Source organism: Saccopteryx bilineata, chromosome 2 (assembly GCF_036850765.1).
Source record: "Saccopteryx bilineata isolate mSacBil1 chromosome 2, mSacBil1_pri_phased_curated, whole genome shotgun sequence".
Taxonomy (NCBI): Eukaryota; Metazoa; Chordata; class Mammalia; order Chiroptera; family Emballonuridae; genus Saccopteryx; species Saccopteryx bilineata.
The window spans coordinates 305,712,437-305,736,783 of NC_089491.1; the positions used below are offsets into that span (position 1 = coordinate 305,712,437).

At 45.7% G+C, this 24,347-nt stretch overlaps 1 non-coding gene and 1 pseudogene across 1 annotated transcript; both read right to left on the reverse strand.

Moving 5' to 3' along the window:
• Positions 1–9,767: 9,767 nt before the first annotated feature.
• On the reverse strand, positions 9,768–9,843 carry TRNAV-GAC (transfer RNA valine (anticodon GAC)). The gene has a single exon. It is a non-coding gene; the product is annotated as a tRNA-Val (tRNA).
• Positions 9,844–16,550: 6,707 nt separating this feature from the next.
• LOC136322549 (tubulin epsilon and delta complex protein 2 pseudogene) lies at positions 16,551–17,737 on the reverse strand (annotated as a pseudogene).
• Positions 17,738–24,347: the final 6,610 nt, after the last annotated feature.

The following is a 24,347-nucleotide window of genomic DNA, read 5'->3' on the forward strand; positions in this document are numbered from 1 at the left end:
GTCTTAGTTTGGGCTCTCCTGTAAGCAAGCTCAAGACTCAGACTTGGGTGCAGGTAGTTTACCTGGGGTTTCCTTCAAGAAGCAGATGAGGGAGCAGGGAGAGTGAATCAGGAAAGGCAGAAAGCCTAACAAAGGATGCATGGATTGAGCTGCTACATGGGACAGGTTCACTGGGGGTCTTTAGAAGCTCATTGCAGAAGGCATCTCTCAATCTTCCTAAGAAGGAAAGACATAGGAAGACTTATCCACCAGCTCCCATCCCCTTTGGGTTGAGGTTTGCCCTTGAGAATATTAATTTCCCCACACTTGGGAGCTGGGTGCAGTGATCATGGGCTGAGTGCTCTGCGGCTCTGGAGAAAGCCTTGAGGCAGAAAAGCGGAGACACTGGCACATGCTTGCATGTGCCAGTCCCAGCGCAGTGAAATCAGGAGGGCAGGGATGCGCCACAGGAACCAAGAGCATCTACTACAGAGGCTCCAGATCCATGCCTGCAGGGGGCGCTTCACTCCAGGAACCTAACACTCAAGTTAACTCCAGGCGATAACTTGAACTGGCCACTTGAGCCACAGCTGCTGGAGTTCCTGGCTGGCTTTCCATTGCCTTCAGCTCCAACCAGGAAGGTTAAAAGCCCCTCATTTCTTTTGAAGGTTTGTTTTTTGTTATCACTTAAGACACCAATTTCTGTATTTGTTAGGATTCTTCATTGTAAACATCAGGATTGACTTAGACCAATATATTCTGAAAAGAGTTTATTGGAAATACTGGACAACTAATAAAATTGTTGAGAAGACTGGAGAACCATGGTCAAACAACAGGCAGGAGAGAAGACAGCCAGACCACAGCCACACCAGCCCTCCATTCAGAATTTACTACAGGTCTCCCAGGTACTGGCTTGGGATGCTCTATTGAGAACTTGAGTGAACAGATCTAGGAAGAAGTACCCAACCATTGAACAAGAGAACAGACAGTTCTATTGGTCTGGTGTCCTTGGGGCCGGAGGCATACCACCTGAATAAGTGGGGAGAAGAGGCGTGAGAAACCTCTCAGGTCATAGTCACCCAGAGACACCCCGCCCCCACCATGGTTCTGGGTTTGGGGGAGGGCTCCTCTCTTCCTGTACTTTAGGACACAGGCCCTTACTTCCCATCCTCTCATATACTTCTGTTCTAGAGAGGGTATTAGAATTAACAAGCTCAGTCATTCAGACTATAAATCTACCTCGCTCTGAGGAAAGAAAATCTTTAAAATGTATACACATTAAATCCAGTGGAATAATTTATAGGTACCCAGCTTGATCATTGAATCCAGCTTGGCAACCACATAAGTCTGCTTTTCACAGGTTTAACTTTTAATGGCTTCTTGTTCCATGAAGGCCTCCTTTCCCCACTCTTTTGTGGGGACTGCAAGAGACTCTAGACCCTGAACTCCAGCACTTGAGTCCCATCTGCATGCTCAGTCCTGCCTCAGCCTCAGGCATTCACCTTGGCCTCAGTGATGGGAGTTCAAGAAGCTCAGGCATAAGTCACCCAGTCCTGCCCTGGCTACATGACCGGCTTCTTGGACCTTGTTTATGTCCAAAACACCCCACCTAGGCCTGACTAACTGCCTAAAAATCTTGGCAAGTACCCAGGTCCTCCAAAGCCAAGACCCAGCCTTATTTCCATTCATCTTCCCAGGATTCTTGATTCTACCCTTCTGTTCAGAAACCTTGCCCAGAGCCCACTGCTTCCAGTTCCCCTTGTTCGCAGCACCCCTCGCCCCTCCGTACCATGGTGCAGTAATGCTGGGGTCCTCTCCTTTCCCCTTTGATAAGCTTCCCTAAGACCACCACCTACACTATCCCCTATGTCTATCTGCACATCCTCAGAGTACACTGCCTGGCTGGATTCCCCTACAGCCTCCTGCACACCTTTCCCCAGTGAGTAGGACTCGCTTCTCTACTGCGACCACTCCTGGTCTGCCCCCTTCCGCTGTTTCCTGAGTTCTATATTCCGTTTATAATGGGTCTTATTTCTTTCTTTGAGCCTGCCTGCTTATAGCCCTAGATAATGGTTCTTTTGTGCTGGTCTCCAGGAATGAACAATTCATTGATTCAGTTAACAGCTGCTTTCTCTACAAGAGAATGGCTTCAATCAAGTTGTTTATTCCTCTGAGAAAACAATCTTTTCCTTATCTGTATGTTATTACATTTTGTTTATTCACTTAATTCACATTTATTGAGCAATGCTATATACCACGCACTACGTTAAGTTCTAAGGATATAGTGGCAATTAAGGCATGCTTTTTACCCTCAAAGGGCTTACAGTCTAGAGGAATAAAAAGTGCTATATCAAAAGAAGTTCAAAGCAACATGGTAAGTGCCATTTTATTTGAAATATGAGCAGCATTTAATTTAAAATATTTTTTTTATTACTTAAGGGATATTTGACTAGAAATATCATGTACACAGAAAAGATTAGAACTAGGTCCTAGGAAGGCTTAAAAATATCCTGATCTGCCTGACCCGTGGTGACGCAGTGGATAAAGCGTCGACCTGGAACACTGAGGTTGCTGGTTCAAAACCCTGCACTTGTCTGGTCAAAGCACATATAGGAGTTGATGCTTCCTGCTCCTCCCCCTTCCTCTCTCTTGCCTCCTTTCTAAAATGGATAAATAAATAAAAAAAAAAAAAAACTTAAACAGCCAAATATGTTTGGCCCTGGCCGGTTTGCTCAGCGGTAGAGCATCGGCCCAGCATGTGGAAGTCCCAGGTTCGATTCCCAGTCAGGGCACACAGGAGAAGCACCCAACTGCTTCTCCACCTTTCCCCCCTCCTTCCTCTCTATCTCTCTCTTCCCCTTCCACAGCCAAGGCTCCACTGGAGTAAAGTTGGCCCGGGTGCTGAGGATGGCTCCATGGCCTCCACCTCAGGTGCTGGAATGGCTCTGCACACAGCAAAGCAATGCCCCAGATGGGCAGAGCATCGCCCCCTGGTGGGCATGCCATGTGAATCCTGGTCGAGTGCATGCAGGAGTCTGTCTGACTGTCTCCCCGCTTCTAACTTCAGAAACATACAAAAAATATATATATCCTGGTCGCAGGCATGGTGCAAAGGAAGCTAAGAAGCCCCTTAGGTGAATAGAAGTGAGAATAGTAGCTAAGTAAAATGGTGAAATCCAGGATATGTTGATCATTATTGTTCAGCAAATGACGTCTTATAGAAAATCACTTTATATCTTAGAAATGCAATTTTTGTTTTGTTTTGTTTTGTTTTTGTGACAGAAAGAGACAGAGAGAGGAACAGACAGGGAAAGACAGAAAGGAAGGGAGAGAGAGATGAGAAGCATCAATTTTTTTTATTACTGTACCTTAGTTGTTCATTGGTTGCTTTCTCATATATGCCTTGATCTGGGGGGGGGGGGCTACAGCAGAGCAATTGGGCCCTTGCTCAAGCCAGCAACCTTGAACTTCAAGCCAGTGACCTTTGGGCTCAAGCCAGCGACAATTGGGTCACATCTATGACCCCACGCTCAAGCCAGCGACCCCTTGCTCAAGCTGGTGACCTCAGGGTTTTGAACCTGGGTCCTCTGTGTCCCAGTTGACGCTCTATCCACTGCACCACTGCCAGGTCAGGCAGAAATGCATTTTCTATTATTAGAAACTAAACTCAAGGGGAGAGTCCAAGGAGTTAAGGAAAAATAAGTCAGTTAGTTCCTGTGGGTCAAATAAGTTTGCAAATATGATGTATATGTTTGCTCGCTTATAGTTTGCATTGAGTGTGGGGAACAGGCTGGGTCCTTATAGCCTAAGAGGAGAAGCAGCCAAGATGGTGGAGTACTGAAGAAGAAGCCAGTTTGTGCAGAGTTTGTGCACAAAGAAGGAGATGGGGAACAGAGGTTAACACAGCTGATGAGGTAGAAACCTTTGATTCTAGGGCACATACCTAGGAGTGGAATTACAGGGTCAAATGGTAATTCTATGTTTTACTTGTTGAAGAATAAGCCATTTCTTCTTAACCAGGAAATTGCTGAACACCAGCCAAAAATTATAGAGAAAAATGATAATAGGACTTCTAAAATCTCATACATGGAGAGATTTAAGCAGATACTGCTGGCTGATCATCAAATCCAATCCCTTGTCTTCTGGGACACATGGCTAGACTACATTTCCACGTTTCTCTTGCAGCTGGGTGAAGCCATGTGTCTGTTCCTGCCAGCAGAACATAAGCAGAAGTCATGTGTGGCAGTCCAGGTCCGGCCCATGAAGACCACACACAGGCACTCTTCCATGCTCTTTCCTCTTCTGCAGGCTTGATGAAGACAAGCCCATCTCGACCTTAGAGACCACATATCAAAGATGGAGTTAATCACTAGATGGGAGGAGCCTAGGTTCCAGTATTATCACATGAAGGAGAGGTGCTGCCAATCAAATAATTGTTTTAGACTTTAAGTGAGTATGAAATAAACTGTTATTATGTTAAACCATGAGAGTTATGAGTACCCCATTACAGCCACTAGCAATACCTTATCCCCACCCTACGAGGCAAAAGGGAAGATCACACCTTGCTCAGAAAGACCTTATGCTCAGGACTAGTGGAATGAACTAGACTAGATAATGGAAAGAGCACAGAGGACCAAGGCAGCTTGAGACTGGAGAGGATTTGAGCCATGGTCCTTTTGGATCACAGCCAGAGAAGGATCTGGGAATCGACCTCTGGAAAGCTTAAACAGCATGACATCTGGACCAGCCCGAACTATGACTGGTTGGGGTGTCCTTAAAGTGAGGAGAGAAATGAGGTGTCTGTACCAAGTAAATTGTTTCAATCAGGAAAACTGTGAGTTAAAAATAATAGTGCTTCTGTGACTAGACTGAATAGACTTGATCTTCCTTAGACTCAGAAATATGTTAGTGCTCATCTGTTTTTATGCTTTGTTGCTTTCTTTGATAATTTCCCATCTGTCTTCTCTTAGTTTCTCAGGAAAGTTCTATGTGAAAATTCCAAATCAGACTCGATCTGATGAGGAATGGCAGTCAGGGCAAGCCGAGGCAAGACCCTGGAAGCCAGGCGAGGTAGTGCAGGAGCTAATGTTTCTCAATCTGGGTGTCTTGGTATTTGGAACATGTAATTTATTCATGTGCAAGACTATCCCCAAAACTTCAGGTTCTTAGCATCCGTGGTCTCATCCACTAAATGGCAGCAAAGTCCCAGTCATTGTGACCACCAAAACTCCCCCAGACACTTGCAAACACCCGAGGTAGGGAAATATCCTACCCTCAGGTTGAGAAGCACTGAATGAAAGATAGAGAAGCCAGATGAAAGTAGAAGATTTAGAGGTCTGGGGAAGATTTATGAAGGACCCCTGAAGTTGTTCCTGCCTTCTCTCCAGCAGGATTTGCCTCTAGCAACTTCCCAGCGACTCTCTCCCTCTTTCCTGACTGTCTTCTTCTTGACCCACCGCATCTCCCCTGCTCACTCAGCCCCTAGGCAGTTCCTCCCACTCTCCAGTGTGGATCAAAATCTTCTGATTTTTGTTTTCTCAAAGATGTTTTTACCCACCACTTTCTATCCCAGACCTCAGACCTTTCAAGTAATCACACAATTCAGCATGTCTAAAACCTACCTTATTCCCTTGTCAAAGCAGTAAATGGAGAATTGATCAAAACCCTTACAGCAGGCTTCCCCAAACTACGGCCCATGGCCCACATGCGGCCCCCGGAGGCCATTTATCTGGCCCCCCACCACACTTCCAGAAGGGGCACCTCTTTCATTGGTGGTCAGTGAGAGGAGCACTGTATGTGGCGGCCCTCCAATAGTCTGAGGGACAGTGAACTGGTCCCCTGTGTAAAAAGTTTGGGGACCCCTGTCTTATAGGTTAGGAAAACAGCATAGCAAAGGCTAGGGTCAGGAGTAACCCTGGAGGGCTAGCAAGATAGAGACAGAAGGTTTGGCTGTAGGCTTTGGAGTGTGCTGGGGGAGATAGGCTGGAGGCAGATGGTAATGGTCTCAGTCCTCACCTGGACAGTATATGGGAGGAGAATGCCCAACCCCTTCTGATACAGCCTGAGGAATGAGCCTTTACAATGGCGGCATTATAGGAGGGAGATCTAAATCCCTGGGGAGCTGAGGGAAGGACCTGAGCTCAAAGGTAGTGCTAGATGAGAGGAGATGAGTACCTTCCTGTCTGTAGTTCTCAGCTCACTTAGTTAAAACTAGATGCCTGACATGGCCACGAATATGAGGAAATACTCTTTGGAAAAAAAGGGGTTCTTGAGAACTGGCAAAGAGTGGGACACAGTAATAGAACTCAAGGTGGTTGAGTCATTGGCCAGAGTGCCCAATGATACACAAAAATCTTTTGTCTAAAAAGGTTCTCTCTCACATTACAGACCTGTAAATTGTACTAGCTGCATTTACTCATGCACTCAATCAGGCAATTGGTTTGAATACCTCTCAATTATCATTATCTTTTAATTATAATATGCATCTCCCCCCTTTCCTACACACATTTTAACATTTCTGAAATAAGATGTTTCTTAAAATAGATGTAATGTTTATTGCAAAGTTTGTCCCTTTTTTTTTTGAAGCACTTATTAAATCAATGGTGCATCTTATAATCAATGGCATATTAGAATCGAGGAAATAGGGTAATTACCAGAATTGATTTTCCATTTTGATGTAGTATAGACAAGATTATCATCAGGCGCCTGGAAGCACCTGTGCTTACTCTTGCATGCAAAACTGTAGAAAACTCAGCAGGCTGCGCGCGCGCACACACACACACATACTTTCTCTCTTTCTCTCTTTCTCTCTCTCGCCATCCACCCCACCTTTGAGGTGCTGCTGGCTGTGGGTTTGGATGCCATCAGATACCCAGGGAGCTCAGAGAAATGCATCATGTGCTAAATCCTACCTTCCCTTGGAAATGTCATGAAGAAATTGCTTTTGGCCCACTCTGCCGCCAGCTGTGCTGCTGATTGGTCTCGGTGAGGGGCAAAGACTCTGTTCCTGGCGGGAGACCAGGGCTGGCCGATGAGAGTCTCTGGCAGGCAAAGTTGATGGTTGCTGCTGACACAGAAACATCCGGGGAGCAGAGGTGCTTCCCATCTGGCACACCAGCTCTTATCCCCTCGGGGCCTCAGCAGCTCCACAGGAGCTCCCGCTGCCTAACTGCTCTCACTTCTCAATCCTTCTTCCTAGGAGAAAAGAAGGGTGTGGGTGAGAAGGTAATCAAGGCTTGTCATGAGGAGCAGAGGATGATGGATCACCATTAAACACCACTGGCGAGGCCACGGCAGTGAGAACATGAGTAAGTGGTCTGAGAGGCAGCAGGATTTCTAGTGGAGATTCTAAGAACTTTCCATCAGGCACAACCAAGAGCTCTGAGGACTGATATGTTGGAAACATGAGAAGTAACTCGGGTCACCAAACCTCAAAGTCTCTAGGACCCAAAGGGCTTCAGCGTAGGTTCCCTGCCCCAGAGCCTGATCTTGGAAGAATTGGTACCCATGGGTGAGGGCTCCCTCTTCTCAATCTAAGGCCTCTGGGATTCTCAAGGAACCTAGGCTCAGGCTACGTTCCAAAAAAGGAAGTCCCACCTGGCACCATTCCACAATGGGATCTCTGCCCAGGACATCACTCCAACTTAAATTCTGTGGTCATGGGAAAACAGCATGGAGGTTTCTCAAAAACTTAAAAATAGAACTACCATGTGACCTAGCAATTTCACTGCTGGGTATTTATTTGAAGAAACACTACTTTGAAGAGATGTATGCACCCCTATGTTTATTGCAGCACTGTGTACAAGATATGGAAGCAACCAAAGTGTCCATTAATAGATGAATGGATAAATAAGATGTGGTACATATACACAGTCAGCCATAAAAAGAATGAATCTTGCCATTTGCAACAACAGGGATGGACTTAGAGGGTATTATGTTAAGTAAAAGAACTGAGACACAAAAAGACAAATACCATATGATTTCACTTACTTGTGGAATCTAAAACAAAACAAAATAAATGAACAAACAAAACGGAAACAACTTTATAGATATAGAGAACACACTGATGGTTGCTGGATGGGAGGTGGGTTGAGGGAATGGGCGAAAAAGGTGAAAGGAATTAAGAAATACTAATAGCCAGTTACAAAAATAATCACAGGGATGTAAGTACAGCACAGGAATATAGTTAATAATATTGTAATAACTATGGAGGGGGCCAAATGGGTACTACAAATTATTGAAATGATTACTTCTTAAGGTATATAGATATCTTATTACTATGCTGCACATCTGAAACTAATATAATATTGCATGTCAACTATAATTAAAAATGAATTTAATAAACAAGTAAATTTTGTATCTTTTTTTTTTTTTTTGTATTTTTCCGAAGTTGGAAATGGGGAGGCAGTCGGACAGACTCCTGCATGCTCCCGACTGGGATCTACCTGGCACGCCCACCAGGGGGTGATGCTCTGCCCATCTAGGGCATCGCTCTGTTACAACCAGAGCCATTCTAGCACCTGAGGCAGAGGCCACAGAGCCATCTTCAGCACCCGGGCCAACTTTGCTCCAATGGAGCCTTGGCTGCAGGAGGGGAAGAGAGAGACAGAGAGGAAGGAGAGGGGGAGGGGTGAAGAAGCATATGGGCGCTTCTCCTGTGTGCCTTGGCCGGGAATCGAACCCGGGACTCCTGCACACCAGGCCGATGCTCTACCACTGAGCCAAGCGGCCAGGGCTAAATTTTGTATCTTTCACCTGTCTTCCCTTTGAAAGGTGTCTTGGTGCTATGTGGTGGGGTGGGTAGGATGGGATAAGGAATAAGCTTTGACCATAACCAGACCTGCTTGCTTGGCTCCTTCTGTCTAGATGAAAGGAGAGGGAAGTTGACCAAATGGATCACGTGGGGCAGCTGCTGGCAGAGAAGAAGTGGCAGCCCACTGAAGGATCATCCCCTCCCACCTCCCCCACACAGTGTCTGCAGAGAAATCCCAAGGAGATTGATCAGCTATCATCTCTGATTTGTAATTTCACTTAATGTTATTAAGAGGGCATTTGGGGCCATTTTCTGGAGTGCTGGCAAGGTTCCAGAATCCTTGGTTAATCAATGTCAAGTATTAATCCCATTAGTCTTCTACTGTCTGCCACTTCTGCCTAGGTCTGTCCCTCTCCCCTTCTTCCTCCAATTGTCCTTCCCCTGAAGGAAGCTCCCTGATGCCCAAGGATCATGGCTTGTTTCCATAGCCAGAACTGGGCTGGCCTTGCTCACCAGGCTTTTTAGTTTTACCAGCAATTGAAATAGCAGCATGGACAGTCTCTCATTTGGGGTGATTGGGGCAATTTCCTCAAGAGAATCATAGTCTCAGTTTTAAAAACTCCAAGAGGTCATGGAATTCCCCCAAGTTTTTTTCTGTAGCAGCGGTCAACCATTTTTCAGGGTAAACACACACACACACACACACAATCACCCAGTATTTGCATTTTTTTTTTTTTTTTTGTATTTTTCTGAAGCCGGAAACGGGGACAGTCAGACAGACTCCCGCATGCGCCCGACCAGGATCCACCTGGCACGCCCACCAGGGGCGACGCTCTGCCCACCAGGGGCGATGCTCTGCCCCTCCAGGGCGGCGCTCTGCCGCGACCAGAGCCACTCTAGCGCCTGGGGCAGAGGCCAAGGAGCCATCCCCAGCGCCCGGGCCATCTTTGCTCCAATGGGTGGGAGGGGAAGAGAGAGACAGAGAGGAAGGAGGGGGGAGTGGGGGGTGGAGAAGCAAATGGGCGCTTCTCCTATGTGCCCTGGCCGGGAATCGAACCCGGGTCCCCCGCACGTCAGGCCGACGCTCTACCGCTGAGCCAACCGGCCAGGGCTACCGCCGCATTTCTAACATACATAGTTAACATTCTTATGCAAGTGGTCCATGAGCCATATATTTAGAGACCTTGTTTGATAGCATCCCTGACGAATGGTTTCTGCTCTTTGGTTGAATAGCTCTTCTCTCTGAATTCATGAGAAGTAACTCTAATTCTTATCTCATATGACCACTCTGGAGCAGCCTAGAAAGACAGACAAGTTTTAGACAATAACTGCTCTACTCCAGCCAAATACCACAGAAAAAGAAAACATGTCCCACTTCCACCCATACCAGCAAAGCTTGAATGAGAAGCTTAGATTTTTATCCTCACAAAGCTGTAATGAAGTGTCCCAACATTCCTGTCAGGGTGTTGTCAGAGAAGGGCAAGTAAGAAGCTGGTACTTGCCTGCCCAGGTGGTAGTTCAATGGATAGAGTGTTGGCCTGGGATGCTAAGGAAACAGGTTCGAAACCCTGAGGTTGCAGCTTCAGCGCAGGCTCATCTGGCTTGAGCACAGGCTCACCCAGCTTGAATATAGGGTCACCAGCTTGAGCATGGGATCATAGACATGACCCCATGGTTTCTGGCTTGAGCCCAAGGTTGCTGGCTTGAGGAAGGGGTTACTGGCTAAACTGGAGCCCCACGGTTAAGGTACATATGAGAAAGCAATCAACAAACAACTAAGGTGCTGCCACTATGAGTTGATGCTTCTCATCTCTCTCCCTTCCTGTTTGTCTGTCTGTCTCTCTCTCTTTCTAAAACAAACAAACAAACAAACAAAAAACAAAAAAGAGGTCAAAACTTTCATTCCAATGGCTAGTAACATGATAGCGCCACCTCAGCGTCAGTGGAGATCACATGGGAAGCCTGGACTTTCATCTCAACGTTGCAATAATGAAGTTCCCTTCCTCTTCTCCACAGGAGTAGTGTCTGAAAAGGCCTAGTGGAAAGTCAGGACTCTCACTATCACTGGGTGTTGATAAAGCCTTTTCACCACTGTGCCAGAGAAGGCCATGTGAAGAGATGAAATTCCTACCCCTGACCAACATTAATGAGGAATCTCCCTCTCTAGACTGTCAACAGAGGCCCAGTGGGGAACTGGACTTCTCCCCCTTCACCTAGCAATAATAAAGTGATTAGTTGTCCCACCCTACCCCATTCCCCTGCTGGAGCTTTGTCAAAAAAGATTGATAAAATAGAAGATTTACATAATAAATGGAATCTCATAACATAATATAAAAATGTCCAGGTTTCAATAAATCGTTTATCATATCAAAAGTAGTAAGATCTCGGCCCTGACCTGTTGGCTCAGTGGTAGAGTGTCAGCCTGGCGTGTGGGAGTCCCAGGTTTGATTCCTGCCCAGGGCACACAGGAGAGGTGCCCATCTGCTTCTCCACCCCTCCCCCTCTCCTTCCTCTCTGTCTCTCTCTTCCCCTCCCGCAGCCAAGGCTCCATTGGAGCAGAGTTTGCCTGGGCGCTGAGGATGGCTCTGTGGCCTCTGCCTCAGGCGCTAGAATGGCTCTGATTGTGGCAGAGAGATGCCCTGGATGGGCAAAGCATTGCCCCTGGTGGGCATGCCAGTTGGATCCCGGTCAGGCGCATGCAGGAGTCTGTCTGACTGCCTCCCTGTTTCCAACTTTGGGGAAAAAAAAGTAATAAGATCTCAAACTGAATGAAATAAAATTACAATCAATAGATGCCAACACCAAGATGGCAAAGATGTTACAATTATCTGACATTTTAAAGCAAGCCATGATAAAATTCTCCAACAAACAATTATGAACATGGTTGAAACCAGTAAAATAATACAACCATGAAGTCTCAGCAAAGAAATAGAAGATATGAAGAAGAAGAACCAAATAGAAATTTTGTAACTTGCCTAACCTGTGGCAGTGCAGTGGATAAAGTGACAAACTGGAATGTGGAAGTCACCAGTTCAAAACCCTGGGCTTTCCCCGTCAAGGCACATACAACAAGCAAGTGGTAAACAACTAAAGTGAAGCAACTATGAGTTGCTACTTCTCGCTCCCCCTTCTCCCTCTGTAAAAAAAAAAAATCAATAAATAAAATATTTTAAAAAGAGAAAGAAATATAAGAAATTTTATAACTTAACAATACAATTCTTGAAAAAGAAAGCTCAGTAAATGGGCTTAACAGCAGACTGGAAGAGACAAAAGAAAGAATCAGTGAGCCTAAAGATGTAACAATAGAAATAACCAAATCTAAATAAATGAGAAAATAGGCCCTGGCCGGTTGGCTAAGCAGTAGAGCGTTGGCCTGGCGTGCGGGGGACCCGGGTTCGATTCCCAGCCAGGGCACATAGGAGAAGCGCCCATTTCCTTCTCCACCTCCCCCCTCCTTCCTCTCTGTCTCTCTCTTCCCCTCCCGCAGCTGAGGCTCCATTGGAGCAGAGATGGCCCAGGCACTGGGGATGACTCCTTGGCCTCTGCCCCAGGTGCTAGAGTGGCTCTGGTCGCGGCAGAGCAACGCCCTGGAGGGGCAGAGCATCGCCCCCTGGTGGGCAGAGCGTCGCCCCTGGTGGGCGTGCCAGGTGGATCCCAGTCGGGCGCATGCGGGAGTCTGTCTGACTGTCTCTCCCCGTTTCCAGCTTCAGAAAAATACAAAAAAAAGAAAAAAAAAAGTAAAGAAATGAGAAAATAGACTGGAAAAAAAAATAAACATAGCCTCCAGGATCTGTGGGACCACAACAAATGGTCTAACATCCACATCATCAGAGTCCCAGAAGGAGAAGAGAAAGGGCTGAAAAGGTACTTAAAGAAATAATGATTGAAAACTCCCCAAATTTGACAAGACACACAAAACCTACGGATTCAAGAATCAGAATGAACCCCAAACAAAATAAGCCAAAAGAAATACACACCAAAACACATCATAATTTAACTTCTGAAAACTAAAGACAAACATGTAGTTCAGACAAAAAAAAAAGTCACTACCTATAGAAGGAAAATAATTTGAATGACAGAAGATTTCCCATCATAAGGTATGGCAGCCAGTGAGAAGTGGCACAATATTTTCAAGTGATGACCAAAAAGAACTGTAAACCTAGAATCTTATACCCAGTGAAAATATCAGTCAGGTATGAAGGGAAGTTAAGACATTCTCAAATAAAGGAAGACTAAGAGTTTGTCAATACCAGATATACCCTAAAAGAATGACTAAGGAAAAAATTTGAAACAGAAAGAAAATAATAAAAGAGACACTTTGGACCATCAGGAAGAAAAAAGAACAGAAAGAATACAAATATTAATTAACATAATAATCTTTTTTAAAGGTTTTTAAATTACATTTGACAGTTAAAGGAAAACTTATAACATCATCTGATAACACTAAATGTATGTAGAAGAAATATATAAGAAAATTACATTGCAAACAAGGAGTGTAAAGGGACATAAAAGATACTGGTATTTCTGTACTACATTCAAACTGATAAAAATGATGACACCAATAGACAATAGTAAGTTATTATATGTAATGTCATGCCTGGAGGAACCACTGAAAATGCTATTCAGAGAGAAATGCTCAAAAACACTACGATAAATCAAAATGGCATTCTAAAAAGTGTTTGAATAGTCCACAGAAAGGCAGGAAAAAGAAAACAGAAATAAAAAACAGAAGAATGAAAGAGAAAATAAATAAAATGGCAAACTTAACCCCTAATATATCAATAATTACATTTAATATATATAAACAGCCTGAACATATCAGTTAAAAGACAGAGAATAGCAGAGTGAATTTTAAAACATGTCCAACTATGCCTGACCAGGTGGTGGTGCAGTGGATAGAGTGTTGAACTGGGAACACAGAGGACCCAGGTTTGAAGCCTCAAGGTCTCCAACTTGAGCACAGACTCATACGGCATGAGTGTGGGTTCATCAGCTTGAGCATGGAGTTGTTGCCTTGAGCATAGGATCATAGGCATGACCTCATGGTCGCTGGCTTGAGCCCAAGGTCTCTGGTTTGAGCAAGGGGTCACTCACTCTGTTGTAGCCCCCCTGGTCAAGGCACATATGAGAAGGCAATCAATGAACAACTAAGGAGCTGCAACAAAGAATTGATGCTTCTCATCTCTCTCCCTTCCTGTCTGTCTGTCCCTATCTGTCCCTCTCTCCACCTCTCTCTCTCTCTGTCACACACACACACACACACACACACAGAGAGAGAGAGAGAGAGAGAGAGAGAGAGAGAGAGAGAAAGGAACAACTATATGCTGTTTGTAAGAAACACATTTCAAATATATTAATTGAAAGTAAAAAGATAGAAAAAAGTATATTATGCAAACATTAAAGAAATCAAATATGGCTATATTAATATCAGATAAAATTACTAGAGATAAAAGGGGACGGTATATAACAATAAAAGCTCAATTCATCAAGAAAATGTAGCAGGCCCTGGCCGGTTGGCTCAGTGGTAGAGTGTCGGCCTGGCGTGCGGGGGACCCGGGTTCTATTCCCGGCCAGGGCACATAGGAGAGGTGCCCATTTGCTTCTCCACCTCCCCCCTCCTTCCTCTCTGTCTCTCTCTTCCCCTCCCGCAGCCAAGGCTCCATTGGAGCAGGGATGGCCCGGGCACTGGGAATGGCTCCTTGGCCTTTGCCCCAGTCGCTAGAGTGGCTCTGGTCGCGGCAGAGCAACGCCCCAGAGGGGCAGAGCATCGCCCCCTGGTGGGCAGAGCGTCGCCCCCTGGTGGGCGTGCCGGGTGGATCCCGGCCAGGTGCATGTGGGAGTCTGTCTGACTGTCTCTCCCCGTTTCCAGCTTCAGAAAAATAAAAAAATAAAATTAAAATTAAAATTAAAATTAAAAAAAAGAAGACATAGCAATTCTAAATGTGCACACACAAAACAACAGAGCTGCAAAACATATAAAGCAAAACCTGATAGAACTGAGCGCAGAAATGTTACATCACAATTAGAGTTGAAGACATCAACATCGCTCTCAGCAATTGATAGAACAAATAGACAAAAAAAATCATCAAGGGTATAGGGCCTGGAGATTTCTTTTGGGGAAATGTTTTAATTATGAATTCAATTTTTCCAATAGTTACAGGACTATTCAAATGATCTATTTTGTATTGAGTGAACTGTGGTGGTTTGTTTTTTCCAAGAAGTGTTCTATTTCACCTAAGCTGTCAAAATGTATACATACAAACTTGTTTGCAGCATTTCCTTATTAACCTTTTGATGCTGGCAAAGTTTTTAGAGTTATCCCCTGCTTCATTCCTGACATTGGCAATTTGTGTTCTCTCTTTTTTCTTTGTCAGTCTTGTTACAGGTTTGTCAACTTTACCAATCTGGCAAAGAACCAGGTCATTGATTTTCTGTATTGTTTTACTGGTTTCAATTTTATTGATTTTCATGGCTATCTTTTTTATTTCCTTCCTCCTGCTTGCTTTAGGTTTATTTTGTTTCTGTTTTTTAGGTTTTCGAGGTGAGAAGTTGGGTTATTGATTTGATAATCCGTTAGTGGGGGGGTCCAGAATCTGTAAGAACCAACAGTGGGGGCCCCAACTGTCTACAGGATGTGACAGGGAGGGAGAAACTACATCTCAGTGAGGACACTGCCGAAGGATGTGGGTTCATCTTCTTTAAAAAGGAGATACTAACTCCCATTAAAATATACCAGATTGCCTGACCAGGCAGTGGCGCAGTGGACAGAGCATCGGACTGGGATGCAGAAGGACCCAGGTTCGAGGCCCTGAGGTAGCCAGCTTGAGCACAGGCTCATCTGGTTTGAGCAAAGCTCACCAGCTTGGACCCAAGATCGTTGGCTCGAGCAAGGGGTTACTTGGTCTGCTGAAGGCCCATAGTCCAGGCACATATGAGAGAGCAATTAATGAACAACTAAGGTGTCGCAATGTGCAACGAAAAACTAATGATTGATGCTTCTCATCTCTCCGTTCCTGTCTGTCTGTCCCTGTCTATCCCTCTCTCTGACTCTCTCTCTTTCTCTGTAAAAAACAAAAACAAAAACAAAAAAACATACCAGATTGATTACACATACTTATCTGAGCTTCTTTCTAATACTTCAATAAAGTTTGGGTAAAATACTATAAAGTCATATTCCCTCAAGTTCAAAGAAGATAAGAGTCAAAAGCAGAAGAAAAATGTTTAAAAAGATTTAGAAACTAAAATGTTGGTGTGCAGATGATAACTTACTTGGCAGACCAGAAAAAGTGAAGATTTAAAAAGCTAATAACAAGAAGCCAATCAGCACTCCAGAGCTTTGTAAAGGTTTTGTAATGGAAGGTACATGGTATTTGTATGGTGAGGGCTGAAATAGAAGGATTTGTTGAAAATTTTTTTTCTTACTTTTTTTTGGATATGATGTAAATATATGCACTTTCTAAAGTAATTTTAATGTCACACAAGTAGCTCTTAAGTCCAAAGTGAGAGAAAACAGAGATAGCTAAGAAAAGCCCTCCACAGGCCTCTGTTCTCCCAAGTCTGTGGAGGGCCCAGGCACACCCTGACCAGGTTTAGCAGCGTGAGAAGGGTCCTAGCTCCTCAGGAAGAGTCAGGAGGTGGTCTCTGCCCCTTGAAAACCTGATTTCCTACGGAGTGCAGGCATCTCGGCCTAGGCCATTGCAGCAGTGAGAATCCCCTCCATTCCCGTTCATTTAACTCTGACCATAGAGGGGGTGCTCTCCCCAGAAGACCCAGAACCAGCTTGCCCTGCCACGGGAAGTGTTCAGTCAGCAGGTTCACCTCACAGTGTGGGGAGGAGACGCTGGCCTCCCTCACAGAGAAGGTTGTGCACAGCCCGGCATAGTAGCAGCCAGGGCAGTCCCAGGGGCCCTGTGCGCTCACCAAGGGGAGGAGTTCTGCATTCAGGCCCTTTCCCAGATGGATCTGTTGTCCAGCATGCCCACCCGAGCCTGAGGACTGCCGAGGTCTACAGCTCCCGAGTGCTGGAGCAGAGAAGCCGCTGGCTCTCCAGTGGGGTTCTGCTCCCCTTCCACAGGTCAATGAGGCCCTGGCGAGTCTCCCTCAGCCCCCGCCCCCGCTGCTGTTCCACCACTGCCCACAGCTCCTGCAGCCTGTGGAGACACTGCCCCACAACGGCGGCAGCCCCTCCAGGGTGAGCAGACAGCGCTACTGCTGCATCCAGTCTGTGGGCTCTGTCGTGAGCTCTTCCCCCATTCGCGGTCTCAGCAGCAAGCAGGCCTTCTGCAGGTGGCCTCCCCACTGCCTCCAACTCTGCAGCACTGAGCTGGGAGCTGGGCCTGCCTGAAGTCATCTGCATTTTCTGGAGGAGCCGGATTTTCAAGGACATGTGGCTTCCATGGAGTTGCTGGTTTGTGTAGAGCTAGCTGATCTGGGCCCACAAGCAGAGTTCTGAGAAGCCGACTTCCTGAAGGCCACGGGCGCCTGCAGCAGGGTCCTCTTCTCGAGCGTGAAAGCTTCTGGGGCCTGAGGAACAGCTGGTGGAGCTATTTGTTGGTCCCTGAGGCCTGGTCATAGCTTGGCAGCTTGGGGCCCTCCCCCATACAGATCTAGATTTAGGGAGGCTCTTAGCAGGCTTGGGGGTCTGGCAGATGCCCCTGGGGCTTTTGTTTCAGAGCCCAGGGTGGGGCAGAGGCTGTGGTAGCAGGAGAAGCAGCAAAGAACCCAGACTTCAGACTGGAAGACTTATCTCTTTCTTCAGCCCTAGACATGCCTTTTCGCTCCTGTACAGCTCTCTCTGGTGCCTGGGTCAGAAGGTCCAGCTCCTTGACGTTTTAGGGGCTGGGTGTGCATGCTGGAGACTGGCCTCTCTGTTAGTTTCTGGCCCTGGGGTTGGCTCTGGAGCTGGGGTCTCAGCTGGTTCCCAGGTCCACAGCAGCCCCTGGGAGATTTGAAAGCTCCACTCCAGCGCTGCTGTCAGTCGGTACAGGCATCCTGGGCACCCCGCATCTCGGTCACTAGCATGGGAAGGTGCACTGGCAATTCAGCACCAGAGGGAGCCTTCCCAGCACTGCGCTCACTCCTCCTGCTCTGCCCCACCCTTCTTCTTGCTCCCTCCGAAGCACTGCCTCACTGGGCGGCTGGCAGTGGGAAGGCAGCAGCCATGATTTGCCGTCGCCAGTGAGAATCTGCATGAAGCATTTAGATTGCCCAGATCCAAACCCCCGGCCCTGCAACTATGTACCTACCCCAATCCCACCCTAGCGAAAGAGAGCAGGTTTATTCTCTCAGGAGACTGAACAACAGGGCCTCTGTCCCTGGAAATACCAACAGGATGGACCAAGGGTGGGCAAAGCGGGATTAAATCAAAGTCTACATCCTAAAGTATGAGTCTCTTGCAACCTCACTCCTCCTCTTCCCCCATTTGGCTCCCAGAACATTGGCCACCAGTCCACCGACCTCCCACCCTTAGGCAGGACATTAAAGAATTCTCGTAGTAGAAAAGAGAAAAATAATAAAGAAATTTACTTTTGTTCTTCTCTTCCTAACAACTCCCTCCCCTCCACCCAGCAAAAGAGAAAAGGTAGGATCCCCTTCCCTCACCAGTGAAGCCCACTAGCTGCTACGCCTAGCTGAGTTTCTAATCAGATTTTGTCTCTTATCTTTAATTTGAGTGGACAATCAAGCATCAACAAACAGGAGGAAAACATCTAGACAAGTCTGCCCCAAAGAAAAAACAACAAAGAAAAGGAAAAAGCAGCCTGACCAGGCGGTGGCACAGTGAATAGAGCAGGGGTCCCCAAACTACGGCCTGCGGGCCACATGCGGCCCCCTGAGGCCATTTATCCAGCCCCCGCCGCACTTCCGGAAGGGGCACCTCTTTCATTGGTGGTCAGTGAGAGGAGCATAGTTTCCACTGAAATACTGGTCAGTTTGTTGATTTAAATTTACTTGTTCTTTATTTTAAATATTGTATTTGTTCCCGTTTTGTTTTTTTACTTTAAAATAAGATATGTGCAGTGTGCATAGGAATTGGTTCATAGTTTTTTATAGTCCGGCCCTCCAATGGTCTGAGGGACAGTGAACTGGCCCCCTGTGTAAAAAGTTTGGGGACCCCTGGAATAGAGCATCAGACTGGGATGCAGAGGACCCAGGTTTGAGACCCCGAGGATGCCAGCTTGAGCGTGGGCTCATCTGGTTTGAGCAAGGGGTCACTCAGTCGGCTGTAGCTCCCCTGCCAAGGCACATATGAGAAAGCAATCAATGAACAACTAAGGAACCAGGAACCGCAACGAAGAATTGATGTTTCTCATCTCTCTCCCTTCCTGTCTGTCTGTCCCTCTCTCTGACTCTCCCTGTCTCTGCCACACACAAAAAAAGGAAAAAGCAAATAACAAGAAAACACACCATGAGGGAGATTACAAGATGGTGACAGAGTAGGCGGGTGGATCTTCCATTTGTCAGCTCCTGGGAGAAAACTAGAGTTATAACTAAAGTTAAAAACAATCATCCTAAAAACTTAAGACTAAATGAAGAGAAGGCTATAGCATAGGATTCATAGAAGCCACATTGAGACTGGTAAGAAGGGTGGAGACACAAAAAGGGCTGCCCCACTCCCAGGAGTGACCAGCCAACGGAAGGTTTGCTCTAAGAGGTGTTGATCTTAAGCCCCAGGCTAGGCATACCACCTAGAGCACCAGAGCCCAGAAGAGGCACCCACACAGCATTTGGCAGTGTAAAGAACTGAGATTTCTGCCTGTGAGAAAGAGACAGGAGTTCTCAGAGACTCAGGCACCCTCTTAAAGGGCCAGTGCAGAAAATCTCATTCACAGCCACTTACCCTGGGCTCCACTGGAGGGAGGGCTGAGAAGACTAGACTCACATAAAGGGAGTGAAATTGGCAGCCTGGGGAGAGACATGGTCAGGAACAGCCGCTGGAAACTCTGTGCTGAATCAGTCTCCAATACCATGGTTGCCATCTTTCTTGGGTGGAGAAGTCTTCTCTGCATGGCTGCAACTTGGGGGAAAGCAACTGCCTCACCCTCAGGAATCTCTCTTGCTCCTTGGAGCAAGATTGGGCCCTCCTGAGAAGTAAGCAGCCTTGACCTGAAAGCAGGGGGCTGAAAGACTTAGGGGGTGACAGTGACTCACTCGTCTAGCATTAAGGCCAAAGCCAAGTCTCCCTTGACTTTCAGGAGAATATGACTGGTGCTTAGTTTACACAGGAGATTCAATAGAAACTGTCCAAACTGTGGGCAGACCAAAGCTCTGGGTTTCAAAAGCCACACTCATGACCCTGGCCAGTTGGCTCAGCGGTAGAGCGTCGGCCTGGCGTGCGGGGGACCCGGGTTCGATTCCCAGCCAGGGCACATAGGAGAAGTGCATTTGCTTCTCCACCCCCCTCTCCTTCCTCTCTGTCTCTCTCTTCCCCTCCCGCAGCCAAGGCTCCATTGCAGCAAAGATGGCCCGGGCGCTGGGAATGGCTCCTTGGCCTCTGCCTCAGGCGCTAGAGTGGCTCTGGCCGCGGCAGAGCGACGCCCCAGAGGGGCAGAGCATCGCCCTCTGGTGGGCAGAGCATCGCCCCTGGTGGGTGTGCCAGGTGGATCCCGGTCGGGCGCATGCGGGAGTCTGTCTGACTGTCTCTCCCCGTTTCCAGCTTCAGAAAAAAAAAAAAAAAAAAAAAAAAAAAAAAAGCTACACTCACCAGATTCCTAGTGGCCACACTCTACTGAGGTCTGTAAAAAATTCAAGACAGACTGACACCTGAGCCCTGGGGTGGGAGCCACACCCACCACCTTTCCTAACCCCTGAATTGTCCCAGCCTTTAAACTCTACCAGCAGACAGAAGCAGCAAGACGCAGAACTCAGAGAACCTTGGGCCTTTTGCTGACCTGTCCCCAGGCATGGGGCTAGTAAAAGCCAGCCTAGGTGTGCATCTTGGTCCTCCTATGTGCACCTATGCCCAGCAGAGGCAGCCACAAACTCTGGGTTGATTATAGCTCAAAAAAGGTTGCTGAGGGTCAGTCACAGGCAGTGTCTTACACTGGTATGCACCAGGTTCCCTCCTAAGAGGCCCAGAACCAATACATCCAATGGCCAGCTGCAGAGAACATGAGAGCAGAATCAAACTACCGTAATTAGCAGCATATCCAAAGGGAGAGCTCATCAGACTCCATACCCAGCAGAGGCGAATTCCGTTTTTTGTGGTCAACACTTGCACAGCAGCTTGTACACACTGAACGAGTTAGAGCTTCACAGTCAGCCAGCTCAAGTCCTGAATATCCTGCTCCACTGGGCTAAGTTCCACTTGGGGAAGGGAGAGAGGCATAGAGCACAGACATTTAGAGTGTGCGTTCCTTGGAGCTTATGGTTGGGACTGGTTGAGGGGCCAGTGACTGGTCTTGGGCGTCACAATTAGGCCCAGTGGAATACTCTCTCAATCTTCTTCCCTGAGACCAGGGGCTCCCCAGCTGAAAGAACTTTTGCAGAGGGGACTAACGGCCCCACCCAACCTGAACCTGCTGCTCACCTCACTGAGGAGAAATAGAATTGGAGTCTCCAGCAATGGCTGAAGTATTAAACTCTGGAGTAGGGGACACTATTTCTGTATTGAGCTCCTGGCCAAGAGACTGCTCTGAAGTAGGGGGTCTTACTAATGCTGTTATCCTGATGTCAGCTGCCCTAACCCTCCAAGCTTGCAACCTGTGGAGGGGTTGATGGGGTGAGCCCAGTCTGAGCCCACACTACAGTCTTTCTACCAAAGACTCTGTGGGAAGACCAGGCAGCTGCTAGAGGAGGTAAAGCACCTGAAAAGTAGAGGCAAATGTTAAGGAACTTGGGCCCTTTTTCTGAGCTGCTGTCAGCTCTAAGCAGGAGAAAGCTGATCCCTATACACAGGTTGTCCCCTTCCACACACACCCAGATACAGAAAATGCAAACACAGTGAACAAAGTGGTAGCTCTGGACAGGTAGCCCACAGTGGGTTACAAACAATGTTTGACATCAACCCATACCTGAACTTTACTCAAGAGAAGCCAGAACCAACACAGCCATTAGTGGGTGGCAGGCCACACCAGTGTTAGAATCAAGTAGCCACACAAGTGGCACACCCAAAGGAGGAGTTCAGAAGGCACCAGACCTTGCTGAGAATAACTGCATCCCATCGGACAGACACTGCACAGCATCAAATACATGTGACCAAGGTTGACCCTTAAAGCCAGCCATCCTGAAGGGTTAACTCCATCCATGAAAGGACCACTGGCATTCAAGACTCAAATACAATAGGAGGGTAAACATAACCCTCAAGAAGCATTGCTAGAGCAAGGAACTCAGGCGGCCTGGAGGTTAGTAGCACTACCAGTTGATGCTTCTCATTTCTCTTTCTTCCTGTCTGTTTCTCTCTCTCTCTCTCTCTCTCTCTCTCTCTCTCTCTCTCCCCTTTGCTAAAAATGATCAGAGTGGAAATAAATAAATAAATAAATGGAGCAATCCAACAAGAGGATATAACCATTGTAAATATTTATGCACCCAATATTGGAGCACCTAAATATATAAAGCAGGTCTTGATGCCATAAAGGGAGAGAGTGACAGCAATACAATAATAGTAGGGGATTTTTAACACTCCACTAACATCAGTGGATTGATCCTCCTGACAGAAAATCAACAAAGCAACAGCAACCTTAAATGACACACTAAATCAACTGGATTTAATTGATATTTTTAGAACATTTCATCCCAAAGCAGCAGAATATGCATTTTCTCAAGTGCTCATACTACATTTTCTAGGATAGACCCCACGTTAAGACACAAAACAAGTCTCAAGATTGTTGAAATCATATAAAGCATCTTCTCTGACCACAGTGGCATAAAACTAGAAATCAACTACAATAGAAAAACTGAAAAACTTTCAAACACTTGGAAGCTAAATAGCATGTTATTAAATAACGGGTAGGTTAATGATGAGATCAAGGGAAAAATAAAAAATATCTTTGAAACAAATAAAAATGAACATACAACCACCCAAAATCTATGGGACACTGCAAAAACAGTCCTGAGAGGGAAGTTCACAGCATTATAGGCATACCTTAACAATCTAACTCTGCACCTAAAAGAACTAGAAAAGGAATAACAAACAAAGCTCAGAGGAAGTAGAAAAGAGGAAATAATAACGATCAGAGTGGAAACAAATGACACAGAGGCTAAAAGCACAGTATAAAAGATCAATGAGACCAAGAGCTGGTTTTTTGAAAGGTAAACAAGATTGATGAACCTTTACTCAGACTCACCAAGAAAAAAAAAGAGAGGACCCAAATCAATAAGATTAGAAATGAAAGGAAAAGTAACAACTGACATCACAGAAATACAAAGGATTTTAAGAAAATACTATGAAGAACTATATGCTGAAAAATTGGACAACCTGGGCAAAATGGATAGATTTTAAAAACATACAATCTTCCAAAACCGAATCTGAAAGGATCAGAAAACCTGAGCAGACAGAGCATAACAAATGAAACGGAAACAATTATAAAAAACAAAACAAACAAAACAAAACTTCCAGCAAACAAAAGTCCTAGATTGGATGGGTTAACAGGTGAATTTTACCAAACATTCAAAGAAGAACTAACAACTACCTTTCTCAACTATTCCAAAAAATTCAAAAGGAAGGAAGACTTTTAAGCTCATTTTATGAGACAAGCATTACCTCAATTTCAAAAGCAGATCAAGACACTACAAAGAAAAAAAACTATAGGCCAGTATCCCTGATATCCCTGATGAACATAGATGCTAAAATTCTCAACAAAATATTAACAAACCAAATCCAGCAATACATTAAAAGGATCATATGTCATGTTCAAGTGAGATTTATACTGTGGAGGCAAGGCTGATACAATATTTACAAATCAATAAATGTGATTTATCACATAAAAGAAAATGAAGGATAAAAATCACATGATTATAGTAATAGATGAAGAAAAAGCATTTGATAAAATCCAGCACTGATTTATGATAAAAGCTCTCAGTAAAGTTAGAATACAGGAAACATACTTTAACATAATAAAGGCCATATATGACAAACCAACAGCCAACATCATACTCAATGGGCAAAAATTAAAAGCAATCCCCTTAAGACCAGAAATAAGACAGGGGTGTCCCCTTTCACCACTCTTATTCACATAGTAATAGAAGTCTTAGCTACAGCAATCAGACAAGAAGAAGCAATAAAAGGCATCCAAATTTAAAAAAAAGAAGTAAAACTTGTATTATTTGCTACTAGACCTGATAAATGTATTTGGCAAAGTGAAGGGTATAAAATTAATGTTCAGAAATTAGTGTCATTTTTATACACCAATAATGCACTGTCAGAAAGGGATATTGAGGTGACAGTGCCATTTACTATTGCAACAACAACAAAAAATGAAGTACTTAGGAATAAATTTAACCAAGGAGGTAAAAGACTTGTACTCAGAAAATTACAAGACATTGAGGAAACAAATCAAGGAAGATACAGACAAGTGGAAGCATATACTGTGTTCATGGATAGGAAGAATTAACATCATTAAAATGCCCATACTATCCAAAATGATCTATTGGTTCAATGCAATTTCTATTAAAATACCAA